Genomic DNA, 9507 nt, shown 5'->3' with positions numbered 1-9507 from the left:
CTCCGTCAGGATGCCAGAACAGAGTCCAGATTGGTTTTTTGTGGCTACAGAGGCTTGCGGCGGTGGAACTTCTGATCTAGGTTAACTTTTGGAGGTTTCTGATTATATAAGATTTTTTGGCGTCGGTTTCACGCTGAGATGGGTCTCAGGGGGCCCACTACCCACCAGGGCGTGCCAGGGTGGTGCGCCCTGGTGCCTAGTGGGTAGTAGGGCCCCCCTCCAACAGGTCTTTGCTCCAGTATTTTTTATATTTCTCAAAAAAATTCAAAAAAGTTTCGTCCATTTCTAAGAACTTTTATTTTTGCACAAAAAACAACACCACGGTAGTTTTGTTAAAAACAACCTCAGTCCAAGTTAGTTCTATTCAAATCATATAAAATTGCACCCAAACCATATTAAACCCATTAATAGTCGCGGCATGGCGCCTCCTCCTGCTATCCATGTCATCACAAGAAGACAAAAAGAATAACAAGTTAGCGATTGCGTGGGCAGAAAAGAGCGAGACAAAAACAGGCTCGTCATCAACACAACCGCCCCCTCCTGTGCTCGTTTCTCTTAACGTCGCCAGATCTGGGGAACCACCGGGAGGAGAACCACGAGCATGAGCGACCACAATCGCGTCAGCAGAAGCATCCCCAGTCAGATCGGGTGCTCAGCGCCGCCGCCGCCCTTTTCTCTTGTCTACGAGGCCGTCACATCAAGATCGAGCAGGCCAGGCGGCGGCGCTCCCAGATCCGCTCCACGACGGCTCTAGCTCGTCGTCCCAGCCGGCGGGCACGTGCTCTTCATCCATAAGCACGGCTCCGAGCTGGCCGCGACCTAGGGCTCCCGGAGCTCGCGCGGCCGTGCTCGAGGTGGAGACAGCCAACGGGTTGACGGCGGCGACCAAGACGAGGAGGAGGAGGATAGGAGCAACCTCGCCGGCATGCTCCGTCCGGAGGACGCGGTGGTGGAGCGCGCGCTCGGGGACGCGCCCGACAGGAGCTCACCCGCCTCGCTGCAGACTACCTCCACAGCACGCACAACGCGTCGCTGCACTGCCTCTTCCTCCGCCGGGCGCTGCGCCGCGCACACGCACTCTACGGGCCCATCACGGACGTTCTCACGCTGATCCCGCACGCCATGCCTCTCATCGTGCCACACTGCGACTGCGCGTTTGACGCCTTCCTCCTGTTCGACAAAATACCCAACCCGTTCCTGTCCCCGAAGTCAGCTTCCAGGGATCGGAGCTTTGCTGGCCTCAAAACCCATCTCGACCTCCGCTTCCTCAAGGCCCGACGGAACTGCCGGCTGTTGTGGTGCGCGATGTGCGGGTCTGGCATCTGCCTCATTGCCTGCGCGACGGGAGCTGCAATCGCTGGCCTCGTCATCGCCACCCATGCCATGGCCGCATTGTTGGCAGCGGCTCCTGCCTGTGCAGCGCCGCGTGTTTCCTGCTGCTCAACCCTCGCTTGGATGAAACGCCTGCAGCAACACATGGACCGGCTTGACGCCGCAGCCAGGGGTGCCGATGTGCTCAACAATGACATGGACACCATTGAACGGCTGGTGGATAGGCTCCACGCCACTGTCAAGGGTGACAAGATCTTGGTTAGGCTAAGGCTTGAGCGCGGGAGGGGGCAACACCACACCATCGAAGAGGTGGTGCGGCAGCTCCGAAAGAACCATCCTAGCCTACTATGCCAGCTCGCCGACCTCGAGGAGCACATCTGTCTCTACTTTGCAGCCGTTAACCGTGCAAGGCTATTCCTTGTACACCACCTCAATGCCCAGTCTGATCCCAACGCCGAGTTGCCTCTAGTGATTTACTGATTTATTGAACAACATTTCACGATTCAAGGATGGTTTCATTTTCATGTCGGTGACCCCCTTGTAAGGCGCCAAGTGAATGAATTATACTGCAGCAACTCTGTTGCAAGTTTTTTTGTTTCGAGCAAGGTATTATGCATTCATTGTCTATTGCTTGAAATAATTTGTTAGCAAATTTAGGAAGCAGCTAAAGCTCTCGCCTTTGTGCTGTTTCTACTGCATTACTGATTAAGTGTGTTTTCCTTGCTCAAGGTTGCCGGTGCAGGTACTAAAGTGCAGACCAAGGAGGAGGTCGCGATTAAGCTTGTGAGTTTATAATCAGCGGTAGTATTGCTTTTAGTGCCAGTATTTTCCTCTTTGATATGGGTGCAAGTATTTCTATTTGGTACTGTATTTAACTTGATAATTGCCGGTTTTTTGAAGAAACAAAGGCCAAAGATTAGTCTGACAATCTTTATATCTCACTCTTGTGGGAAGTACAATGACGAAAGTATGTTCTTCAGGCTTATGTTTCCCAAATTGGCAGCTCTCAGTCAAACTTCTTTACCGATCACTTCAATCTGCTGAAAACTATTTTCTGCCAAGGATTAATGGTAGCTTTTATATGCACTGAGCTGTGTCAGCTCTCCTGCATTTGCATTGCATTACTTCATTTTAGTTCCCATGAATTAAACGTCAAAGATAGTACATAAAAGAGAGGATAGGAGAAGTCGATAAGCCAGAAGAAATGATAAGGCCTTATGCTTTTGCTCTGTCCAGGAAAATGTGAAGGCGAAGCATCCTCAGTTGCTGTATGAGTCAAAGTTGTACAGGGTACTGCAGGGCAGAAGTAATGCCCATTCATTTTCTTTCCTTGGACCATAAATTTAAGATATTTTTTGCTGTTATGATGCTGGCGTACATTTTTTTATTGTGTAGTTGGGATTTCAAATGTTGAGTGGTTTGGTGTTGAGGGTGACTACAATGTTCTTGTTACTTTCATGGGATCTAGCATGGTTGAATTGTGGTGGCTGGCTCCCTAGACAAGCGGATGCCACTCTCCTCCTTGTGTTCGACAACATGAAGAATATTGATGTTGAGATGGACGCACGCTTCAGGAGCAGCAGAGGTCCTATATAGTTTTTTGTTGAATCCATTTCCCTTTTCTTACTTGTGTTTGCACCTCTCTTAACCTAACAAATATTTGGCACCTTGAAAATCTGTTGGAAACATGCGAAAGAATAATAATATGTCGAATTTCATTGTCTGCGTACACATGACCATGTTGTTTATTTCAGGTATGTGAATCCTCACTGGGAAAATTCCTCTTCTATCGGAGTTGACCTGTTTCAGACAAAGCCTTCCTGTGTAGATGGGAAAGTGATTCAAAATTCTGCTAGGACTCCATTAGTACATGTAGAGGGCTTGTTAATATGCCATGCTAATGCAATTTGACATATGACATACTGACCGGCCATTATTTTAATTGTTCGTCTTCAGCTGCTCAATTGGTCTGATGGGGAGAGATCTTATAGGTTCTGCGTGAGGGTGAAGGACAATTCCATTCTATGAAGTGGAAGATTTGTCCTGATCATCTAAATTTCAGTAGTTATTTTTCTTCCTTGAGTGACCTTGCTTTTGTATTTTAACCACACAATGAGCTCTAGAGTAACTGAGTATTTAACAAGTAGGTGATGCTTTAACTTACTATTCATGATCAAATTGATGATATAGGTACACACTTTTTTGTGGTACTATTTCTATTCTGTAGGTGAGAGGATCTCATGTTGGTTCATATCTACCATGTTCTGGTGTTTGGCATCGTACACAGAGGTACCGAAAGAGAAGGAATAATGATTCTAATATAGTGAAGCATGTGGATGTTGATGCTCCAACTCTGAAGTAGCCCAACTTCTTCCTCATTACAAGGTAGGCTATTTGGTATCTATCTCAAATACAGTGTAAATATCCTTTCATAAAACTGCTAATAATTTATTGTGATATCTAAATGCTACAAGTATGCATTATAATTGGTTCCACTTGGCCTTTTCAAAATTATTTTTCATACTCTTTATGTGATAACACACCATCTTTCACCTCATAATGTCACTTTAATTGAGGATGCCTTGGACAACTGTGCAGTACCTAACCTTCAAATTTAATCCTTTATGTTAAAGCAATAATTATTGGACTAATATCATTATAAAGAAGACAAATCTCTTTCAGCTGTTAAAGATCTCTTCCCATTAATCATCTTTGGTGAATTAACCAGAATTTTCATTTAGTAAAATCAGAGCTCACCTTTCCTTTATATGTAAGCAGAAACAAGATGAATTGATTTTAGAAGATATCTAGACTCTCTTTAAGAGCTGGAAGATTAGAAGAGGCATGTGAATTGTGTCGATCTGCTGCACATGTTGGCCAGCTTGTATATGCCTATGTAATTCTTATGATGTGTCACCTCTACTTGATGCTAATGCCTCGAGTATGTTCAGGCATGGAGAGCTGCCACCCTTTCCCCTTTGGTGGCATAGATCTGTTTCCTTCCCGGGAGGCCATGCTCAAGAATGAAAATGCTAGAACACTACAAACAAGCTCCAGGGTTGGGTCGTTTGATTCTGTCTTTTTTCTTTGATTTCTTTCCAGTTCTCAGCTGAATCTACTACTGCTACGCTTGCTCTGCTTTATCAATGCACACTCTTGCTATTTACAACCAACATGAAGTTATGGCTCTTTTCGATTGCTTGTCTTCTCGCTGAAGTAAGAATCCTGTCATATAGAGACGTTAACTAATACACTAGCTTGGTTAGTGCGCACAATTTTGCCTCAAGAGGCGCCACCAGGTGGCGCCCCAGCCACTAGTAAAATTGTTGTAAACATGGCATGAATACTTCATAAGTGATAAAAGAAACACCACGGTAGTTTTGTTGAAAACAACCTCAGTCCGAGTTAGTTCTATTCAACACCACGATAATACGTTAAAGATGTATTAGCATCCCTAAGCTTAGTTCCTACTCGTCCTTGAGTAGGTAAATGATAAAAGAAATAATTTGTGAAGTGTGAATGCTAGCATAATGCATAAGTTGATCAATAGTGTGGTGCGCCCTGGTGCCTAGTGGGTAGTAGGGCCCCCCTCCAACAGGTCTTTGCTCCAGTATTTTTTATATTTCTCAAAAAAATTCAAAAAAGTTTCGTCCATTTCTAAGAACTTTTATTTTTGCACAAAAAACAACACCACGGTAGTTTTGTTAAAAACAACCTCAGTCCAAGTTAGTTCTATTCAAATCATATAAAATTGCACCCAAACCATATTAAACCCATTAATAGTCGCGGCATGGCGCCTCCTCCTGCTATCCATGTCATCACAAGAAGACAAAAAGAATAACAAGTTAGCGATTGCGTGGGCAGAAAAGAGCGAGACAAAAACAGGCTCGTCATCAACACAACCGCCCCCTCCTGTGCTCGTTTCTCTTAACGTCGCCAGATCTGGGGAACCACCGGGAGGAGAACCACGAGCATGAGCGACCACAATCGCGTCAGCAGAAGCATCCCCAGTCAGATCGGGTGCTCAGCGCCGCCGCCGCCCTTTTCTCTTGTCTACGAGGCCGTCACATCAAGATCGAGCAGGCCAGGCGGCGGCGCTCCCAGATCCGCTCCACGACGGCTCTAGCTCGTCGTCCCAGCCGGCGGGCACGTGCTCTTCATCCATAAGCACGGCTCCGAGCTGGCCGCGACCTAGGGCTCCCGGAGCTCGCGCGGCCGTGCTCGAGGTGGAGACAGCCAACGGGTTGACGGCGGCGACCAAGACGAGGAGGAGGAGGATAGGAGCAACCTCGCCGGCATGCTCCGTCCGGAGGACGCGGTGGTGGAGCGCGCGCTCGGGGACGCGCCCGACAGGAGCTCACCCGCCTCGCTGCAGACTACCTCCACAGCACGCACAACGCGTCGCTGCACTGCCTCTTCCTCCGCCGGGCGCTGCGCCGCGCACACGCACTCTACGGGCCCATCACGGACGTTCTCACGCTGATCCCGCACGCCATGCCTCTCATCGTGCCACACTGCGACTGCGCGTTTGACGCCTTCCTCCTGTTCGACAAAATACCCAACCCGTTCCTGTCCCCGAAGTCAGCTTCCAGGGATCGGAGCTTTGCTGGCCTCAAAACCCATCTCGACCTCTGCTTCCTCAAGGCCCGACGGAACTGCCGGCTGTTGTGGTGCGCGATGTGCGGGTCTGGCATCTGCCTCATTGCCTGCGCGACGGGAGCTGCAATCGCTGGCCTCGTCATCGCCACCCATGCCATGGCCGCATTGTTGGCAGCGGCTCCTGCCTGTGCAGCGCCGCGTGTTTCCTGCTGCTCAACCCTCGCTTGGATGAAACGCCTGCAGCAACACATGGACCGGCTTGACGCCGCAGCCAGGGGTGCCGATGTGCTCAACAATGACATGGACACCATTGAACGGCTGGTGGATAGGCTCCACGCCACTGTCAAGGGTGACAAGATCTTGGTTAGGCTAAGGCTTGAGCGCGGGAGGGGGCAACACCACACCATCGAAGAGGTGGTGCGGCAGCTCCGAAAGAACCATCCTAGCCTACTATGCCAGCTCGCCGACCTCGAGGAGCACATCTGTCTCTACTTTGCAGCCGTTAACCGTGCAAGGCTATTCCTTGTACACCACCTCAATGCCCAGTCTGATCCCAACGCCGAGTTGCCTCTAGTGATTTACTGATTTATTGAACAACATTTCACGATTCAAGGATGGTTTCATTTTCATGTCGGTGACCCCCTTGTAAGGCGCCAAGTGAATGAATTATACTGCAGCAACTCTGTTGCAAGTTTTTTTGTTTCGAGCAAGGTATTATGCATTCATTGTCTATTGCTTGAAATAATTTGTTAGCAAATTTAGGAAGCAGCTAAAGCTCTCGCCTTTGTGCTGTTTCTACTGCATTACTGATTAAGTGTGTTTTCCTTGCTCAAGGTTGCCGGTGCAGGTACTAAAGTGCAGACCAAGGAGGAGGTCGCGATTAAGCTTGTGAGTTTATAATCAGCGGTAGTATTGCTTTTAGTGCCAGTATTTTCCTCTTTGATATGGGTGCAAGTATTTCTATTTGGTACTGTATTTAACTTGATAATTGCCGGTTTTTTGAAGAAACAAAGGCCAAAGATTAGTCTGACAATCTTTATATCTCACTCTTGTGGGAAGTACAATGACGAAAGTATGTTCTTCAGGCTTATGTTTCCCAAATTGGCAGCTCTCAGTCAAACTTCTTTACCGATCACTTCAATCTGCTGAAAACTATTTTCTGCCAAGGATTAATGGTAGCTTTTATATGCACTGAGCTGTGTCAGCTCTCCTGCATTTGCATTGCATTACTTCATTTTAGTTCCCATGAATTAAACGTCAAAGATAGTACATAAAAGAGAGGATAGGAGAAGTCGATAAGCCAGAAGAAATGATAAGGCCTTATGCTTTTGCTCTGTCCAGGAAAATGTGAAGGCGAAGCATCCTCAGTTGCTGTATGAGTCAAAGTTGTACAGGGTACTGCAGGGCAGAAGTAATGCCCATTCATTTTCTTTCCTTGGACCATAAATTTAAGATATTTTTTGCTGTTATGATGCTGGCGTACATTTTTTTATTGTGTAGTTGGGATTTCAAATGTTGAGTGGTTTGGTGTTGAGGGTGACTACAATGTTCTTGTTACTTTCATGGGATCTAGCATGGTTGAATTGTGGTGGCTGGCTCCCTAGACAAGCGGATGCCACTCTCCTCCTTGTGTTCGACAACATGAAGAATATTGATGTTGAGATGGACGCACGCTTCAGGAGCAGCAGAGGTCCTATATAGTTTTTTGTTGAATCCATTTCCCTTTTCTTACTTGTGTTTGCACCTCTCTTAACCTAACAAATATTTGGCACCTTGAAAATCTGTTGGAAACATGCGAAAGAATAATAATATGTCGAATTTCATTGTCTGCGTACACATGACCATGTTGTTTATTTCAGGTATGTGAATCCTCACTGGGAAAATTCCTCTTCTATCGGAGTTGACCTGTTTCAGACAAAGCCTTCCTGTGTAGATGGGAAAGTGATTCAAAATTCTGCTAGGACTCCATTAGTACATGTAGAGGGCTTGTTAATATGCCATGCTAATGCAATTTGACATATGACATACTGACCGGCCATTATTTTAATTGTTCGTCTTCAGCTGCTCAATTGGTCTGATGGGGAGAGATCTTATAGGTTCTGCGTGAGGGTGAAGGACAATTCCATTCTATGAAGTGGAAGATTTGTCCTGATCATCTAAATTTCAGTAGTTATTTTTCTTCCTTGAGTGACCTTGCTTTTGTATTTTAACCACACAATGAGCTCTAGAGTAACTGAGTATTTAACAAGTAGGTGATGCTTTAACTTACTATTCATGATCAAATTGATGATATAGGTACACACTTTTTTGTGGTACTATTTCTATTCTGTAGGTGAGAGGATCTCATGTTGGTTCATATCTACCATGTTCTGGTGTTTGGCATCGTACACAGAGGTACCGAAAGAGAAGGAATAATGATTCTAATATAGTGAAGCATGTGGATGTTGATGCTCCAACTCTGAAGTAGCCCAACTTCTTCCTCATTACAAGGTAGGCTATTTGGTATCTATCTCAAATACAGTGTAAATATCCTTTCATAAAACTGCTAATAATTTATTGTGATATCTAAATGCTACAAGTATGCATTATAATTGGTTCCACTTGGCCTTTTCAAAATTATTTTTCATACTCTTTATGTGATAACACACCATCTTTCACCTCATAATGTCACTTTAATTGAGGATGCCTTGGACAACTGTGCAGTACCTAACCTTCAAATTTAATCCTTTATGTTAAAGCAATAATTATTGGACTAATATCATTATAAAGAAGACAAATCTCTTTCAGCTGTTAAAGATCTCTTCCCATTAATCATCTTTGGTGAATTAACCAGAATTTTCATTTAGTAAAATCAGAGCTCACCTTTCCTTTATATGTAAGCAGAAACAAGATGAATTGATTTTAGAAGATATCTAGACTCTCTTTAAGAGCTGGAAGATTAGAAGAGGCATGTGAATTGTGTCGATCTGCTGCACATGTTGGCCAGCTTGTATATGCCTATGTAATTCTTATGATGTGTCACCTCTACTTGATGCTAATGCCTCGAGTATGTTCAGGCATGGAGAGCTGCCACCCTTTCCCCTTTGGTGGCATAGATCTGTTTCCTTCCCGGGAGGCCATGCTCAAGAATGAAAATGCTAGAACACTACAAACAAGCTCCAGGGTTGGGTCGTTTGATTCTGTCTTTTTTCTTTGATTTCTTTCCAGTTCTCAGCTGAATCTACTACTGCTACGCTTGCTCTGCTTTATCAATGCACACTCTTGCTATTTACAACCAACATGAAGTTATGGCTCTTTTCGATTGCTTGTCTTCTCGCTGAAGTAAGAATCCTGTCATATAGAGACGTTAACTAATACACTAGCTTGGTTAGTGCGCACAATTTTGCCTCAAGAGGCGCCACCAGGTGGCGCCCCAGCCACTAGTAAAATTGTTGTAAACATGGCATGAATACTTCATAAGTGATAAAAGAAACACCACGGTAGTTTTGTTGAAAACAACCTCAGTCCGAGTTAGTTCTATTCAACACCACGATAATACGTTAAAGATGTATTAGCATCCCTAAGCTTAGTTCCTAC

The 9507-nt window shown here is 45.5% G+C and overlaps 2 pseudogenes; both read left to right on the top strand.

Moving 5' to 3' along the window:
• The first annotated feature begins 601 nt into the window (after positions 1-601).
• Positions 602-4526, top strand: LOC119350330 (annotated as a pseudogene).
• LOC119350329 lies at positions 1889-9230 on the top strand (annotated as a pseudogene).
• The last annotated feature ends 277 nt before the right edge of the window (positions 9231-9507 follow it).

This window comes from Triticum dicoccoides, chromosome 1B (assembly GCF_002162155.2).
Source record: "Triticum dicoccoides isolate Atlit2015 ecotype Zavitan chromosome 1B, WEW_v2.0, whole genome shotgun sequence".
NCBI lineage: Eukaryota > Viridiplantae > Streptophyta > Magnoliopsida > Poales > Poaceae > Triticum > Triticum dicoccoides.
The sequence above is the reverse complement of the archived record's forward strand: the minus strand, read 5'-3'. Positions and strand labels throughout refer to the sequence as shown.